The sequence below is a fragment of the Jaculus jaculus genome, chromosome X, assembly GCF_020740685.1.
Source record: "Jaculus jaculus isolate mJacJac1 chromosome X, mJacJac1.mat.Y.cur, whole genome shotgun sequence".
NCBI lineage: Eukaryota > Metazoa > Chordata > Mammalia > Rodentia > Dipodidae > Jaculus > Jaculus jaculus.
The window spans coordinates 7,086,507-7,103,422 of record NC_059125.1 but is presented as its reverse complement, the minus strand read 5'-3'; positions in this window follow the sequence as shown (position 1 = coordinate 7,103,422).

Here is a 16,916-nt window from a genome sequence, read left to right as displayed (position 1 = left end):
AATATCCCGTGATCTCAGTTTGCAGGTAAGAAAACTAAAGGTTAAACACAAAAATAACATGCCCAGTGACATGCTGCTAATTACTGTAATATTCGACAGAAAATGAAGTGTCACAGTGGCAGTTTCAAAAATGGCTATTAATGATTTCCATTCCTGCTAGCCATGCCTTTTTGTAATCCCTGTTGAGTGTAGGCTGGATCTAGTGACTAGTGAGTGATACACTGTCACTTAAAGGATTGGATTATAAAAGGTGGTGACTCTCATCTTATTTAGTTATCTCTGTCCCCCCTTACTCTTGCATGCATGCCCACTCTTCTTGCTCTTGTTCTCTTTGATGTAGCAGCCGCCATGTTGAAAACTGCAGATACTCAACATGGCAAGAAACTAAGAGCTGCCTCCATCAAACAGCTGGTGAAGAACTGAATCCTTCAACTACCATGTAAGTGTGATTTGAAGCCATCCACCTTTGAAGTGACTGTAGTCCCAGTCATGTGACCCTGTGGTGATCATGAACTAGAAGCGTTGACCATATTTCCAACTCACAGAACTTGCAAGATCATTAGTCATTGTACTGATCTGCTAAGTTCTGTGCAAGCAGTAAACACATAGAAGCCTCTGGTGCCTAGACCTGTGCTCTCTACTCCACAGCAGATACCTACAGAGTGAACAGCAGCCATACTCAGCTCCATTCAAATGAAAGCCATGCCTGTGGTGCACCTCAGATCCCAACACCAGATGGCTTTTACTGCAGACCTTGGCAAAGAAACAATATTAAAATGACACTGGAGCAAGCCATGCTCAGGTGTGAGACTCAAATAGTTGCTGGCTGCAAAGTAACTGCAGATTTCTGTGATCTGAAAACACAAATTCAAATTACCTACATCTGCCCCTTAAAACATTTCATCAGTAAGTGCACAGCAACAATATTGTTCCCTGTGAAATAAACACTCTTGATTGATTGATTTTTTTCCTCCAATAAAATGAGTTATCCATGTTCCTTGTCAGTGTGAGCAGAGATGAGGGGTGCATATTCATGAAGTGCACCAATTTCCCAAATGTATGCAATAAAGCATCATGAAAAATTAAGATTTTCATTCAGCTAAGACATATGAAGATTCTCAGGAGGCAGGAGATAGCTCAGTTGATAAAATGCTTGCCTTATGAGCATAAGGACCTGTTTAATCCTCAGAACCCACATTAAAGAAAATCAGGTGTGGTGGTATCAATTGTAATCCCAGCGCTGGAGAGGTGGAAAGAAGCAGATCCCTGGGACTTGCTGGCCAGCCAGTCTAGCTTTAATTGGTGAGCTCCAGACCAATGGAAGAACTTATCTCACAAAAGGTGGTCAGTAGTTGAGGAACAACATCCAAGGATGTCCTCCTGCCTTCATACACATGTGTACATACACCTATTCTTTCTCCTCTCTCTCTCTCTCTCTCTCTCTCTCTCTCTCTCTCTCTCTCTCTCTCACACACACACACACACACACACACACACACACAAATAAATGTTTAAAACAGAACAATTCTGAAGAGAAATTATTTTGCTATCATTTATTTATCCATTTCTTCAGCCATTCATTAACTTTCTCACTCAACAAATACTGAACATCTACTCTGTATTGGGCCATGTTTAAGGTCCAGGAGACCAAAAATTGAGTAAGATAAATTCTCTAACAATAAGGAGTTTATGGCCTGGGGCTGGGGTGGCTGTAGATAAGAAACAAGTTCTGGGGGCTGGAAAAGCTTCTTAGCGGTTAAGGTGCTTGCCTACAGAGCCAAAGGACCCAGGTTCAATCTCCCAGGACCCACGTAAGCCAGATGCACAAGAGGTCACATGCATCTGGAGTTCGTTTGCAGTGGCTAAAGGCCTGGTGTACCCATTCTCAATCTCTCTCTCTCTCTCAAATAAATAAAGAATATATATGAAACAAGTTCTGAGCAGGATACACTGACTCACACCTATAATCCCAGCACCTAAGAGGTTTTCTGAGACAGGCAGATGGCCCTGAGTTCTCGGACAGTCTTGGTAACATAAGGTTCCAGGAGAGCCTGAGCTACAGAGTGAAAGCATGTCCTAAGTAGTTAGTTCTTACAAACTTGTAAATATGATTAAAATGACCACTGTCCTGAAGCTTAAAAATCTCTTTGAAATCTCAGAAAACATGAGCATTTATAGTTCCTGGTAAAATTCTGGACTGTATTGTGCAGGATGAACATAGACATTCTGTCAAAAGAAGCCTCATGGGCATCCACTTGAATCCCATCATCCCACTTGCTCCATTTCTGTATCTGCTCAGACCTCTGATCAGAGAGGCCTTTATTGGCCCTCAAATGACCATAATGGATTGTTTTCAGCTTTGAGAAATCCTTTCTCACCAGCCCTCACCTGATGCTTGGTCCAGGATCTGGCTTCAGAACTGGGAGAAGATTTGGTTCCTTCTTTTGGTGTGCATTGATAGCAATACTGTCTACAGATCCATTTCTATTGGAAGTTTTCACTGGAATATTACATTGTGTTTGATAACATGCATATCAAAAACTGCTCAAATCTTAAGTTCATACAATGATCACAGTTGCCACAAATTGGAGATGCCCATATGATTAACTTCCAGAACATTACCAGCAAGCAAAAAAAAAAAAAAAAAAAAAAAAAAGTTATTCCCTCATTGGAAATGTACCCTAAAACCTCCAAGCCTCAGTCCAGAGAGATTTGCTCAATCATGTTTATAGCTGCTCAATTCATAATAGCTAAGAGCTGGAATCAACCCATATGTCCATCGTTAGATGAATGGATAACTAAGACATGGTATATCTACATGATGGAATTCTATACAGCAGTAAGGAAAAACGACACAATGAAATTTGAAGAAAAATGGTTGAACCTGGAACAGATCGTTCTCAGTGAACTCACCCAATCACAGAAAGATAATTGCCACATAGTCTCACTCATCTATAGCACCTAACCTGAATCTACCCAAGATGTCTTACATAACCAGAAAGCATCTGGAGGACTGGACAATAGGGCGGGTGTGGAGGGAGGGGAGGGCAAAGGAGGGGGTGTGGGAAACAAATGTAAGCCCAAATGGCAATGGTACCATACTCTACATCCTAAAAGACAGACCAAATGGTTGAACCTTCACCAGGCCCTTAGAGAGAACACTGGATTCATGAGGCCCTGGAGAGTGTATGAAGAAAACTGACCTTTGTCTCCTCCTGTTTCTGTTTTTCTCTCTCTCTGTCTGTCTCTCTCTCTCTACCTCTTCTCTCTCATCTATCTCTTTTATAACACTTGTCTTTTTCTTCCTTCTCTTCTTGGGCACTGACCTGTAACTCCCGGTACCAGCAGGTGGTAATCATCCACAATGAGCTTTTTTTTAAAAAAAAAAATTTATTCATTTATTTGAGAGCGACAGAGACAGAGAGAAAGACAGATAGAGGGAGAGAGAGAGAATGGGTGCGCCAGGGCTTCCAGCCTCTGCAAACGAACTCCAGACGCGTGCGCCCCCTTGTGCATCTGGCTAACGTGGGACCTGGGGAACCGAGCCTTGAACCAGGGTCCTTAGGCTTCACAGGCAAGCGCTTAACCGCTAAGCCATCTCTCCAGCCCCACAATGAGCTTTTGATCAGAGAGACATACGAGGTTTCCCAAAAGAAGACTGATTTATGTCAGAGCACATGATGACCCACCATAGGTTAGTGGTAAGACCCTACTGCTGAAGACACTATATGCAGTTGACACGTAACATGGAATGACATGGCTGTAAGCTGAAAAAGAGTCAGTCCCCAGACAGTGGGTCTAGTGCCAGAAGGTGCTACATGGGCCACTTGGGGAAAATGACCAATATCTGTCCAAGCAACTCATGGTCTAACCTACATAGCACCAAACAACCTGACATGATGCTCATACAAGTGCAACAGTGGCACATAGCCATGGTGAGAGACCAACTGCTCTTGATTTGGCTAACTGATCTGCTCAGTGGAAAGGAACCCATAGCTGCAGCTAGGAAAAAAGTCAGAATCACATCCAAACATGAGCCTGCTCTCCATCAAGCTACCACAAATCATGGGCTACAAGAGGGCCTACACCTATTAAATTCTCTATTAAAAAAATTATCCCATTTGTCTGGTGCTAAGTTTATTCTCCATTGGAGAATCTGCTTCTCTTTTTCAGATAGATGCAGATCCTAAGGAGAGAACCACCCCATCATACCTCAAAAGGGCCCCAGCTGAAACTAAGAATAATTGGCGAAACAAGCAAGTATGCTGTTTTCTTGGGGAACCTGGTACCAGCACAAGCGTGAAGGAGATTGAAACAGACAACAATCAACTCCTACCAAATCAGATCTCCAGAAACACAGAGGCTCTCATGACCTCATCACTGAAGCAGACCTAAAATGAACCCAACATGGCTCAGGGAAATTTGCAGAAGAGGGGGCGGACAGAATGTCAGAGCCACAGGTTGTGTCATGACACACAGAGACGTTTCCTCCTACCCAAAACTGAAGGATAACTCCACAATGCATGACCCATATACCCCAACAAGGAGGGTCCCTGTGGAGGGGGGAGGACAGGGAGGAGGCTAACAATGGTACCAACCTGACTGTATTCAATGACTACAAATTTTTTTTAAAAAAAATAAAGTTTGGGGGGAAGGAAGAGATGGCTTGGTGGTTAAGGAACTTGCCTGCAAAACCAAGTGACTCAAGTTTGATTCTCCAGTACCCATGTTAAGGCAAATAGACCAAGTGGCCCATGCATCTGGAGTTCACTTACAGTGGCTAGAGGTCCTGACAGACCCATTCTCTTTCTCAGTCTCTCCCTCTCTCTCCCCCCCCCCTTCCTCTGCTTTCTCTCTCTCAAATGAATAAATAAAAATTTTACTGGAGAGGGTAGGATCAAGACTGAGCTAAATCTCCTACATCTTCCTTCCCTCCCTCTCCCCCTCTCCCCTCTATCTCTCTCCTCTCAAACTCCTGTATATTAGTTATCTTTTTCCTCAATTTCTTAGTGGACACTGACCTGTAACCCCCACTTCCAGCTTGGGCCTACAATCCACAATGAGCTTTTGATCAGAGAAACCTACAAGGTTTCCCAAAACAATGACAGACTTCTGTCAGAGTAATTGATGACCCACCAAAGGCCAGTGGTAAGACCCTATTGCTGAAGACTCCATACGCAGCTGACACGTAAAATGGAATGACATGGCTGGAAGCCAGGAGAGAGTCAGTCCCCAGACAGTCAGCGTGTCTAGTGCCAGAAGGCGCTACATAGGCGACTGGGGGAAGTGACCAAGATCTGTCCAAGCAACACATTGTTTAACCTAAGTAGCAACAATTAACTGGATGTGATACCCACACAAGTGCAATAGTGGTACACAGCCATGGTGAGGAATCAATTGCTCTTGATTTGACTAACTGATCCACTCAGTGGTACTAGACCCTTAGCTGGAGCTGGGAAACAAGTCAGAACCATACCCAAACACAAGCCCACTCTACAATATCAAGCTACCATCAATCACGGGGTATAAGAGGGCCTACACCTATCAAACTGTCTATCAAAAAAGTAAGTGTTATCTCAATTTTCTGGGTGCTAACTTACTCTCCGTTGGAGAATCTGCTTCTCTTTTCCAGATAGATGCAGATCCTAAGAAGAGAGCTGCCCCAACATACCTCAGAAGGGGCCCAACTGAAACTAAGGACAACTGACGAAATAAGCAAGGGTGATGTTTTCCTGTGAACTGGATACCAGCACAAAGGGGAAGGAGATCAATGCAGAGAAAAATCAACTCCTACCAAATCAGAGAGCCAGAGCCTCAGAGGCCCCCAACACCTCAGCACTGAAGCAGACCAAAAATGAACCCAACATGGCTCAGGGAAATCTTGCGGAAGAGGGGGCGGAAAGAATGTCAGAGTTACATGTTGGGTCATGATTTTCAGAGACATTTATCATACTAATAACTGGGGGCTAACTCCACAATGCACGACCCATTTTCAATAATAAGGAGGGTCTAATGGGAGGGGGTAGATCACAGATGAGCCTAAATAATGGTACCAAACTGCCTGTATTTACTGAAAAGAAAACTAATAAATTAAATTAAAAAAAAAAAATTTAATAAATAAAAAAAAAAATTTTAATTAAAAAAAAAGAAAGAAAAAATTCTTGTGTCCTTTCCCAGTTACTGTCTATTCCCCTATCCTCACTTGAAGGTCAATCAGTATCATATATTCTAACATTGTAAATTTGATTTGCTTGTTTTTCTGAAAAATCTGGATGCATATTCAATATTTCTTCCTTCTGTCATGAGACATCATATTTGTATGATTGATCCATGTTGTAGTATATAGCAGTAGCAGTAGCATTGCTTGGCAAATATGCATACATGTATTTATCCTTCCCTTTGTTAACCACCATTTGGTTGCATTCATTTGTACCTGTTGCTAATAGTATAACTTATAAACTTGCTTCTGTATGTTGTTTAGGGGTGTATGCACATGCTTCTAGTGGAGCTGAATCAGGGACTGCCAATTTTTATAAGTAATCTTAATCATTTATATTCCCCCCAACAGTGTATGGGACTTCCAGTTGCTCCAAGTATTTGCCAATACTTTATATATTCTGTTTGTTTGTTTAAAATTTTATCCAGACTTCAGGTTAAGATGGCTGCTTAGGAACCACACCAAAGCAGCCCAGTGGAGAAAAAGCCAAAGAATACCCAGCAAAATACACACTTTTACTTAAAAGTGAGGTGTATAAGAAATTAAAATGGCAGAAGAGGAGGAGGAGAGATCCAGGGCATCCAGAGCCCACACAGGCAGGCCTAAGGGGCTCCGGCAGTGGCGGCTTCTTCTCCAGCAGTGGTGGCTTGGCAGCGGCAGCAGAAGCAGCAGCTCTGACTCTAGCTCCAGCATTGGCAGTGCTGGCTCCAGCAGCAGCAGCAGCACCTCCAGCAGTGGCAGATCCAGCAGCATCCCCAGCTCCAGGAGCAGCAGCAGTAGCAATGGCAGCAGCTGCAGTGCCAGGTCTGTGGGGCCACAGCTTCCAGGCTTAGCTTGCCCCACAGAAAAGCCAATGCCCAGCTCCAGAAAATAGAACAGTGGTCCAGAGATCCAGTCAGCCTACTTGAACCTACAGGGCACCAATGAGGGACACATAACTGAAACCAAAATCATCCAAAAAGGTAACTGGGATTGCACCCGGGAAAGGTCTCACTTGGTCACAAGCTGACTAGGAACCCTCAGCAGACCAGAAATCTTAACGTCTTTGTTGAGAGAGGTTATGGTTGTTATAATACCTACTCTTGCATAAATACTCGGTGCTATCTTTCATTGAATGTATACATTGTTTAGTTATATTTAGAATCGATTGGTATTTTGTTCCACTCCCATAGCAGGCAAACCCAACCCTTAGGAACACCTTTGTAGATACTCTGAGAATCTAAAGAGCCACATCTAACACCCTAAGCTCCTACCCTGAAGATATATAACATCAGATCAATTGACACAGCTAAGAATACCCAGCTAGCTAGAAAATCCAAGAATTAACTTAATTCAAGATGCAAAAATATATACATTATAACACAAGAAACACTAAAAATCAAGAAAATATAAATCCACCAAAAAGTATTAATGCATCAGAAATGACCTCCAGTGAGAATGAGCTAGAGGAAATGCCTGAGAAAGATTTCAAAAGAATGATTGTAAAGATGTTCAAAGAAGTCAAAGAACAAATCAAAGGAATCAAAGAGGAAATCAAAGGAATCAAAGAAGATACAGGACAACAATTTAATGAAATAGAGAAGTCAATACAAGACATAAATAAGGAAATAGAAATAATAAAGAAAAACCAGTCAGAATTACTAGCAATGAAGAACACAGTTAGTGAAATAAAAAACTCTGTAGAAAATTTCACCAGTAGAATGGATGAAGGAGAGGACAGAATATCTAAGCTAGAAGACCAGGTGGCAGATCTAATACAGTCCAACAAAGAGAAAGACAAACTAATAGAAAAGTATGAATGAGAATTTCAAGATATTCGGGACATTATTGTAAAGATCAAACATAAGAATTCAGGGCATAGAAGAAGGAGAAGAATTTCACTCCAAAGGCATAGTAGGCATCTTCAACAAAATCATAGAAGAAAACTTCCCCCAAGTTGGGAAAGAGGTGCCAATGCAGATACAGGAAGCCTTTAGAACCACAGCCAGACAAAACCATGAAAGAACCTCTCCTCGCCATATTGTAATCAAACTACCAAACACATAATCCAAAGAAAAAAATACTGAAAGCAGTTAGAGAGAAAAATCAAGTTATCTCCAAAGGCAAGCCCATCAGGATTACAGCAGATTACTCAACACAAACTTTAAGAGCCAGAAGGGCTTGGAGTGATGTATTCCAAGTTCTGAAAGATAACAACTGTCAACCAAGGTTACTTTATCCTGTAAAGCTATCCATTCAAATAGACAGACAAATAAGGACATTCCATGACAGAAGCAAGCTAAAGGAGTATTTGAAGACAAAACCAGTTCTACAGAAAATACTTGAAAGAATCCTCCATGCTGAAGAGAAGGAAAAGCACACACATAAAATTTTATCCAACATGTTATGTATATAATATCCTGTGGTTATTTTTATATAAAACATTAATCTAAAATATACAATAATGGGTCCCCCTAAAATATTTAAATTCCATACACATTCATGCTATTCAGCTCTGCATTTCCTGACATAACATCCATGTGTCTTTCTCCCTATTTCAAAGGAAAGTCTTTTTAAATAGGAAACATAGGTTTTTAAGTCTAGAAGGGTTTTCAAATACCTGCTCAGTTCTGCCACTCACGTTGTTACACAAAGGGTAACTTATTTCATTAGAGTTTCAATTTCTGTCAGGTAAAAATCAATTTAAAAAGCATTGTGGTTAGTTACTTTCCTCGCTGCTGTAATAAAATACTTAATGAAAGAAGGCCTATTGAAGACTCCACATGCTTGGGTGGCAGGTCACTGAGGAATCAAGCTGGAGCTAAGCTGGAAGCCTCCTCCTTGTTGACTAGCTGTCATGATGCTGCAAAGACCTATGACAGCCTATTGGGGGAGAAAAGTCATCAATGATCTTAACCAGCCATGAACCCTGTATGATTTACAGCTGTACAGCCAAGACAAATGCATTAACTGGTACAAGGGTGGCATGTCTGTTATGGGGGTAACTAACTGCTCTGTGGCTGGACTTAGGGCCTGATACACAGGAGGGGAATCTTGCCTATTACTAAAAGCATAATCAAAAGCATGGGGCTAAGGAGGTCATATGCTCTAGCAGAGAAACTACTATTGTTGATGCCAAAATGGATATATTATGCTCACCAAACTTCCTTATAAATATTTATGGTTCTGCCCATATGTTAATACTACACTCATTTTGGTTAGAGTAGCTTCTCTTTGTAGATGGTGGTGACCACTGGAGTGACTTAAAGCTCACTAAATGAGACATGTCTATTACATCCTCCAAGGCTCAAGGACCAGTGCAGAAGAGGTGGCAGAAAGAATGTAAGAGCCAAAGAAAGGGGACGAGTGATTACAATACTGTCTTCCAGGTACAAAGTGGCCATGGTATTCATGACCTCACAGTGACTGATACTTCCTACACAATATTTGCATAATAGGAGGGAAAGAAATGATGATATGAAAATAGAGACTAGTTGGAAAGGAGAAGGGATTCAGTGGAGGGGAGATTTGGGAGGGGGAAAAGGAAGGGTGGTGGGAAGAGATTTTAATAAAAGAAAGAAAGGTTCATTTTAGTTCATGATTTGAGAGGACTACAGCTCATCATGGCAAGGACAGTATAATGGTGTGTGCATCTTTAGCTGTGACAACTGAAGCAAGAGGTGGGTGATCAATTTGCATCCACAGTCAGCAAGCAGAGGGGGAGAAATGAATGACAGTGCTCAAGTACTTTCCTTCTTTTATTCAGTTCTAGGCCTCCAGCCTTTCCTTGGAAGCATGCTATGGTGTTGCTCATATTCAGGTAGGCCTTCTCACCTCAATTAAGCTAACCTAGAAACCCTCTCACAAGAATGCCCAGAAGTTTATTTCAAATGTGACACCCACATTTGTAGTGGGTCTTCCCCTTTCAGTTAAACCTTTTTGGAAACATTCTCACAGACATAACTGGAAGTATGTTTCCCCAGTGATTCCAAGTCCAGTCAAGTTGACAATTGTAGTCAACCATTGCACATTCTTTGCAAGATTAAAGATCAAGTGCAATGATTAGACATTATTCTTGCAAATCAATACCATTCCTTTCCATTTGCAAAGAATAGACTATTCAAACTCAGTCTCACTGAACTTCAGATGATTACCCAATTGTCTCTGGAGCAGCCTGAACCCCAGGGGATTATACAATTTCTTCTTTCTGTAGGACTAAGTGCTTAGTATCACCCTCTCCACTTAACATTGTGCTAAACACTACACTATTTAAATCTCACCAAACAAACTATAATATTTAGGTGCATTTGGTCATGGCTTAAAGTGGAGCCCAAGCTAAAGACATGCCTAAAGTATTTGATGCCCCAGCCTCTGATGGACTTCTTCTATAGCACTTTGCCATCTGAAGTTTATCTGATTTGCCACTGCTTAGAAACAAACAAACTACTTAAAAGGTTAACTGCATCACTATATTTGGCCTCCTGTAGAGTCTTCATAGATATGATTAAAAATTATCCCAGGCAATTATTCTTCCCTTTAAACAGCAAATCAAAATCATTCAAGTTCATACCTCTGATAGTTTTTCAGGAGAAATTCAAAAAGAAGGGCCAAAAATGAACAATTTTGAATTACAAATGTCAAAACAACTTGAAAATCTACTCAAGGAATGGCTTCTATGTTGGGTAGATATTGACACTACCTGATAATCTCTCCAGGTAGATTATTAAATCATTATTGTTCCTTCTCTTTTCTTCAACTTTCTTCTATTCTCAATGTATTCTATGTGAGGAGATAGAGTGTGAGATCAGAAGACAGGAGGTGTGGGTATTTTTTACTCTCTGTGACAAATTAACTTGCATCTAAGACATCATCAGTTATAACATGCATCATTATATAACACTCAGAAAGAAAAAAAAACTACTTGAAATTAAATTACAACATAATGCCTCACCATTACTTGCAAAGTTGTCTGTATGATTTAAGAAGTACATTTAGATTGATTTTAACATATTTTATTCGTATTTCATGACTATTCATACATAAAAGAGAAATATGCATGAAATAAATTAATTCAGTTTCTATGGAGTTTTCTAGTTTATTGTCCAACTCTTTTGGGCCATTTTTTTCACAGGGCTTCCATGTCTACGTTTTGGTTTTACATCTGTATTGTACCACAAGGACACGTGGCATGTATGTGATTGAGAACTCTAGTACACACCATTTGTGAAAATGGTACTCCACTGGCATTGCAGAGGTTTTCTTCCAAGCTGCTGACTCTCATTCTTTAAATGCTGATGTTTAATACTTTTGTCTGATGAGTTACAGACAAGCTATTCCAAAAACCATGAGTGACAAAAATGGAGCAGAGTATTGTCTACATATGGAAACCTTTTGCCTGGAGCTTGTCAAGCACTTGGTCAGTCCCTTGAAAGAAAATATGAATTTGTAACCATCCCTCAACGACAATTATGTTTCACTAATATCAAATTTGCCCCCAGTTTCTCTGTATCTCTGCTTCTTTGCATTCATAATATTTTAGTGTTTCCATGCCATATCATGAAATGATCCATGGAACACGCTTTAAATTCCAGTTAAATGCAGCATGTGTTTCATAACAGTGTATTTGTTAATAAACTGAACACTGCGATCAAATTAGTGCCTATTCATGTAATAACAACCACCTGGCTTCCAATGACTGCAAGATACCACCAACCATTCCAAACATCTCCAGAAATGTTAAGGTGATGAAAGCAAAGTACACCTTGTCATTGATGAAATATATAAATTGCAAATAAAATTAAGAATTTTCAGGGCTAAAGAAATGGCTCAGTGGTTAAGAGCACTTGCCAGTCAAGCATGAGGGGTTCCAGAGCCAGAGACACTCTAAAATCCACATGAAGAACTAGCTCTTGCCAGGCATGTCTGTAATTCCAGTATACAGGGGGTGGATATGGGAGAATGACTGAGGAGTGCTGACGGACAGCAGCTCCAGGTTGAGGAAAAGACCCCATCTCAAGAAAAGAAACATGCAAATATTCAAGAAGAGAAGAATACCTGACATTCTCTTCTGGCCTCCACATGGATGTGTACGTGGCACAGGCATCTGTAAAAACATGTGCATATACCATACATCACACAATATGCTACACACACATTCAATAATTACAACAACAGTAATAGTAGTAAAGAATGTATTTTGATTAGTTCACAAAAGCTTCAGTTCCAGAGCTTCCATTGCCCCCTCTGTGGGATCATTACCCATGGTAAAATGAGAACAAGGAGGAAATCTAGATATTCTACCCACACTTCGCATGATTGAGATGAAACTGATCCAGGGTCTTGTTTCCTTCCAATGACGTTCAGAACTGCTATGTTTGTAAAGCATTGAGGACTAAAGTCCAGCCCAGTAATGGCTTGGTTTGAAGAAAGACATTTCATTTTAGGACTCTTTTTCTCCTGATTCCCTTCATTTATTACAAAAACATATCAGGGAAACACTTTGCCACAGAAAAGAATCTGAATGTTTACTAGTAACATCTGAAGTGCCTTGAAATGATTTCCTTGCTAGGATTATGTGAATTTTAATAGGGAGCTGAGAGACAGACTGAAGCCTTCAGAACCCAGAAAAACTCATTTTTCAAAAAACATATGTGTGGGGTGGTGTTTTGGTTGGGAGAGATTTCTAAGTGAGCCTCTGCCTGCCACTCATGGGGCTGGCTCTATTTCAGACGATACATGTGGGTGACAACCACAGATTCCCACACTGAATCATCTCCCTGGGACTGGAGATCTGCTGGAGCACTGTTTATTTACCATCAAAATGAACAATGAATGTTTATTACAAGGACCAGAATAGCATTGCTATGCCAGATGTCCAAATTTCCTTGGCACTGCTGTCTAATCTTTAAAATATTGTAGTTGGTCAGAGTGATCTCTGCAAACCCTTCCTGCCCTCCCATTTTATTTAAGATACAGTGAACAAGGCTGGGGGAATGGCTTAGTGGTTAAGACATTTGCCTGCAAAGCTAAAGGACCAAGGTTTGATTCCCCAGGACCCATGTTAGCCAGATGCACAAGGGGGCATATGCATCTGGAGTTCATTTGCAGTGGCTGGAGGCCTGGTGCACCCATTCATTCTCTCTTTCTCCCACCCTTTCTCTGTCAAATAAATAGGTAAATAAAATTAAAATTAAAAAATGATACAATGAACAGAGAACTGGACGAGAGGAGAGGATAACTGAACCCTGGTCCCAAATCTGTCACCACCTTGATCCTCTCTAAACCTCAACTGTTCAAGGAAAATATTAGAGAACATTTCATTTAAAATTCTATCTAGGTCTACATTCTGCTGGTAGCTTCCATTCATAAGTAAACATATATTATTTTTTACTCTGGAAAGCTATAGCTGTGAGGAGATCTCAGAGAGTAAAGTGCTTTGCATGCAATTTGCATGCACAAGAATGGGAGTTCAGAATCCCAGCACCTATGCAAGAGGACAGGCATGGTGGCACATGCCTGTAATCCCAGTACTGGGGATACAAAGACAGGGAATTCCTGGGGCTCATTGGCTAGTTAATCTGGCCACATCAGTGAGCTCTATGTCCAGTGAGAGAGCATGTATCTGACCCTGTGGTGGAGAGTCACTGAGAAAGATACCCAACATCAATCTCTGGCTCCAACAATCATGTATTTACATATGAACATGTGTATACACACATCACACATAAACATACATAACAATAAAAGTTATTTCAGCTTCAAATAGGAACTTGAAACACAGTAAACAAATACATGGATGCTGACTTTTGACTCTATGAATGTTAAATGGAAGAGGAAAATTTTATTTTAATCTTATTTTTAACAATTTCATACATGTGTATAATGCTTTTGAACATCCCTGATCACCCTCTCTTATCAAAAGGGGCAACTTAACATAGATAATATATAATATAGGGAGACTGCAGTCCTAAAATAATATTAACATGTGTTACAAGTTCACTGTAAAATATTTATTTATTTATCTCAATAAATTACTCCAGGTCCTTCTGGCTTTTAAATATTTTATTTATTTACTTATTTTTTGGGAGATAGACAAACAGACTGACTGACTGGCAGGCAGACAGACAGAGAGAAAAAATGGGAACGCAAGGACCTACAGCCATTGCAAACAAACTTCAGATGCATGTGCCACCTTGTGCATCTGGCTTACATGGGCACCAGGGAATCAAACCTGTGTCCTCAGGCTTTGTAGGCAAGCACCTTAATCACTAAGCCATCTCTACAGCCCCAAAATATTTTTTAGTTCATTTGAGAGAGAGAGAATGAGTAAGGGTGGCCGGATGCCTGTACCACTTTGTGAATCTGGCTTCATTTGAGTACTGGGGAATTGAACCTATGCTATCAAGCTTTGTACTTAAGTGCATTCAACCACTAAGTCATCTCTCCATTCCCTACAATTTCATTCTGAAAGCACTTTAATGAATGTCTTTGGAAGTGAAAATATTCTACCAACAGAAGAAAAGTTGACAGTATGTTTAATAAGAAAAGCCCACTACAAAAAACTAAATCAAAAGCTCTGAATGACAAGAGTGTTGTTCTCTTGGAAAGTGACAACAAATATCAAGCCACTCATTTGGAGTGTGGGGATTTAGGGAAGAGGTATGGGTGATGACAAAATTTTCAGGCACGATCCTCCAATTAAGACATGCCTCTACTATAGGCATGTGAAAATCAGTGCCACGGTCTTGAGTAGATTGGTGGGAGTGGCTGCATATTTGGATGAAATTAACAAATATGTGAAGTGCTATGGCAAACTTTCTGCCAGGCACCTTTGGAATGGATTAATAGATTTCTTTCTTTTTTTTTTTAAATTTATTTGAGAGCGACAGACACAGAGAGAAAGACAGATAGAGGGAGAGAGAGAGAATGGGCGCGCCAGGGCTTCCAGCCTCTGCCAAAGAACTCCAGACGCGTGCGCCCCCTTGTGCATCTGGCTAACGTGGCTCCTGGGGAACTGAGCCTCGAACTGGGGTCCTTAGGCTTCACAGGCAAGCGCTTAACCACTAAGCCATCTCTCCAGCCCTGGATTAATAGATTTCTTAAAGAAAATAATTTCAGTTGATAAAAAATGTATATTAATGCCAGTTGCTAGCTCTTTGTCATATAATAGAAGTCATATCCGCATAATAATTAGTTTTAGAAAAAAAACAGAGTTCTCCACTGTATAGATTAGGGTGTGATATTGTGCTATGACCCCAAGCCAGAAAAAGAGATTAGAACATAAAATTAACTTATGATAGTTAACAACCCTACACGCAAAGGCCATGTTTTGATTATCTGTTTTCTCTCTTTGCCCTTAAATTCGCACTTTGAGCAATAGTCAGAGCACATGCAAGGCAATCTTCTTTTGATTACCTTTCACTTTGCTCCCCCAAAAGCCACATCGAGAAGTACTGGTGTAGATGATGAAGCCAGACCTAATGACCTTGCTGCATTATACAAAGTATGCAGACTCAAGAGCTTACAAAAGCAGTTCCTCAGTTTGGATTTTCCAGTAAAGTGGGTTTTTGTCTTTTCAAGTAGCAGACTTGAATTCCACTAAGATTCTTCATGATGTTATTCCCATTCTTCTGTCTACCTGAAATGGTGACTCATGCTGGAGCCCATTAGATGATATGTGGGTTGAACCATCAGACAAATCAGAAAATGGACCCAAAGTTTGAAAAGTCATTCAATTAAAAAGATATATTGAGCTTCTTTTATGATCTAGACCCTGGTACAAGAGAGATGGAGGAAAACAGGATGTATTAGTCATGTTTTTCCTGTATGATAAATAGCTTCAAAAAATGCAATAACTTGCTACAATAAACATTGATTTCATACTCACGAGTTTATAAGTTGGTTGTCATTTCAATGTGCTCACACAAAGTGCCTATCTGGTCCACATTGTGGGACTCAGTCTGAAGACATGATGGATATCTGGGTCATGCTCATTCCATGGAGGGTAGCAACTGAAAGGAATTGATGAAAACTGGCAATACATGCCAGTTACTAATATATTGCCTCTCCACCTCAAACTAGCCCTACAGTACCAGCTCTACAGTAGCAAGCTGTCCTTTATTGTTAACGTGTCCTATACAGTACACTTACTGGCAGAGGAACATGGCAGGAGAAAAGGGACTTATGTTGCTTGAATCCACTAAGCTGTTTTACTTTTGCTTACTTCTATTGCATGGTGATTGTATGCAGGGACATCTAGCGGTGCCCTGTCCCTGCTGTGTGCCGACAATGTGTCAGTGACTCCATCATACTTCCTGTCTCAGGCCCAGTGACTTTCATGACTTGACCCTCACAACTTGGCCCACCTAATACAGACACTGGCAAACTGTAGGCCTCATACTGACAACTTTCTGTACTTAAGAGTCTTGGCACACATGTACGTCATTAGTCATTTCTTACAGCCTTCCCAACACAGGCACCACATGCCACAAGCTGTGTGCCACCTTGTCAATAACTGGGCTCCCAAAAGCCCTCTCTGCTCTTACTCATCAACTTCAGTGATCATGTTATGGTGGCCCAGCTCTTGCCAGGGAAACCCAGCACATATCTCTCCCATTCAGTGGACTGTAGCCATACAATCATCTCCAATAGGTTCTAAATCTATTCTCAGAGAGCAGTTACCCTTCTGTGGTGGTTTGAATTAGGTGTCTCCCATAAACTC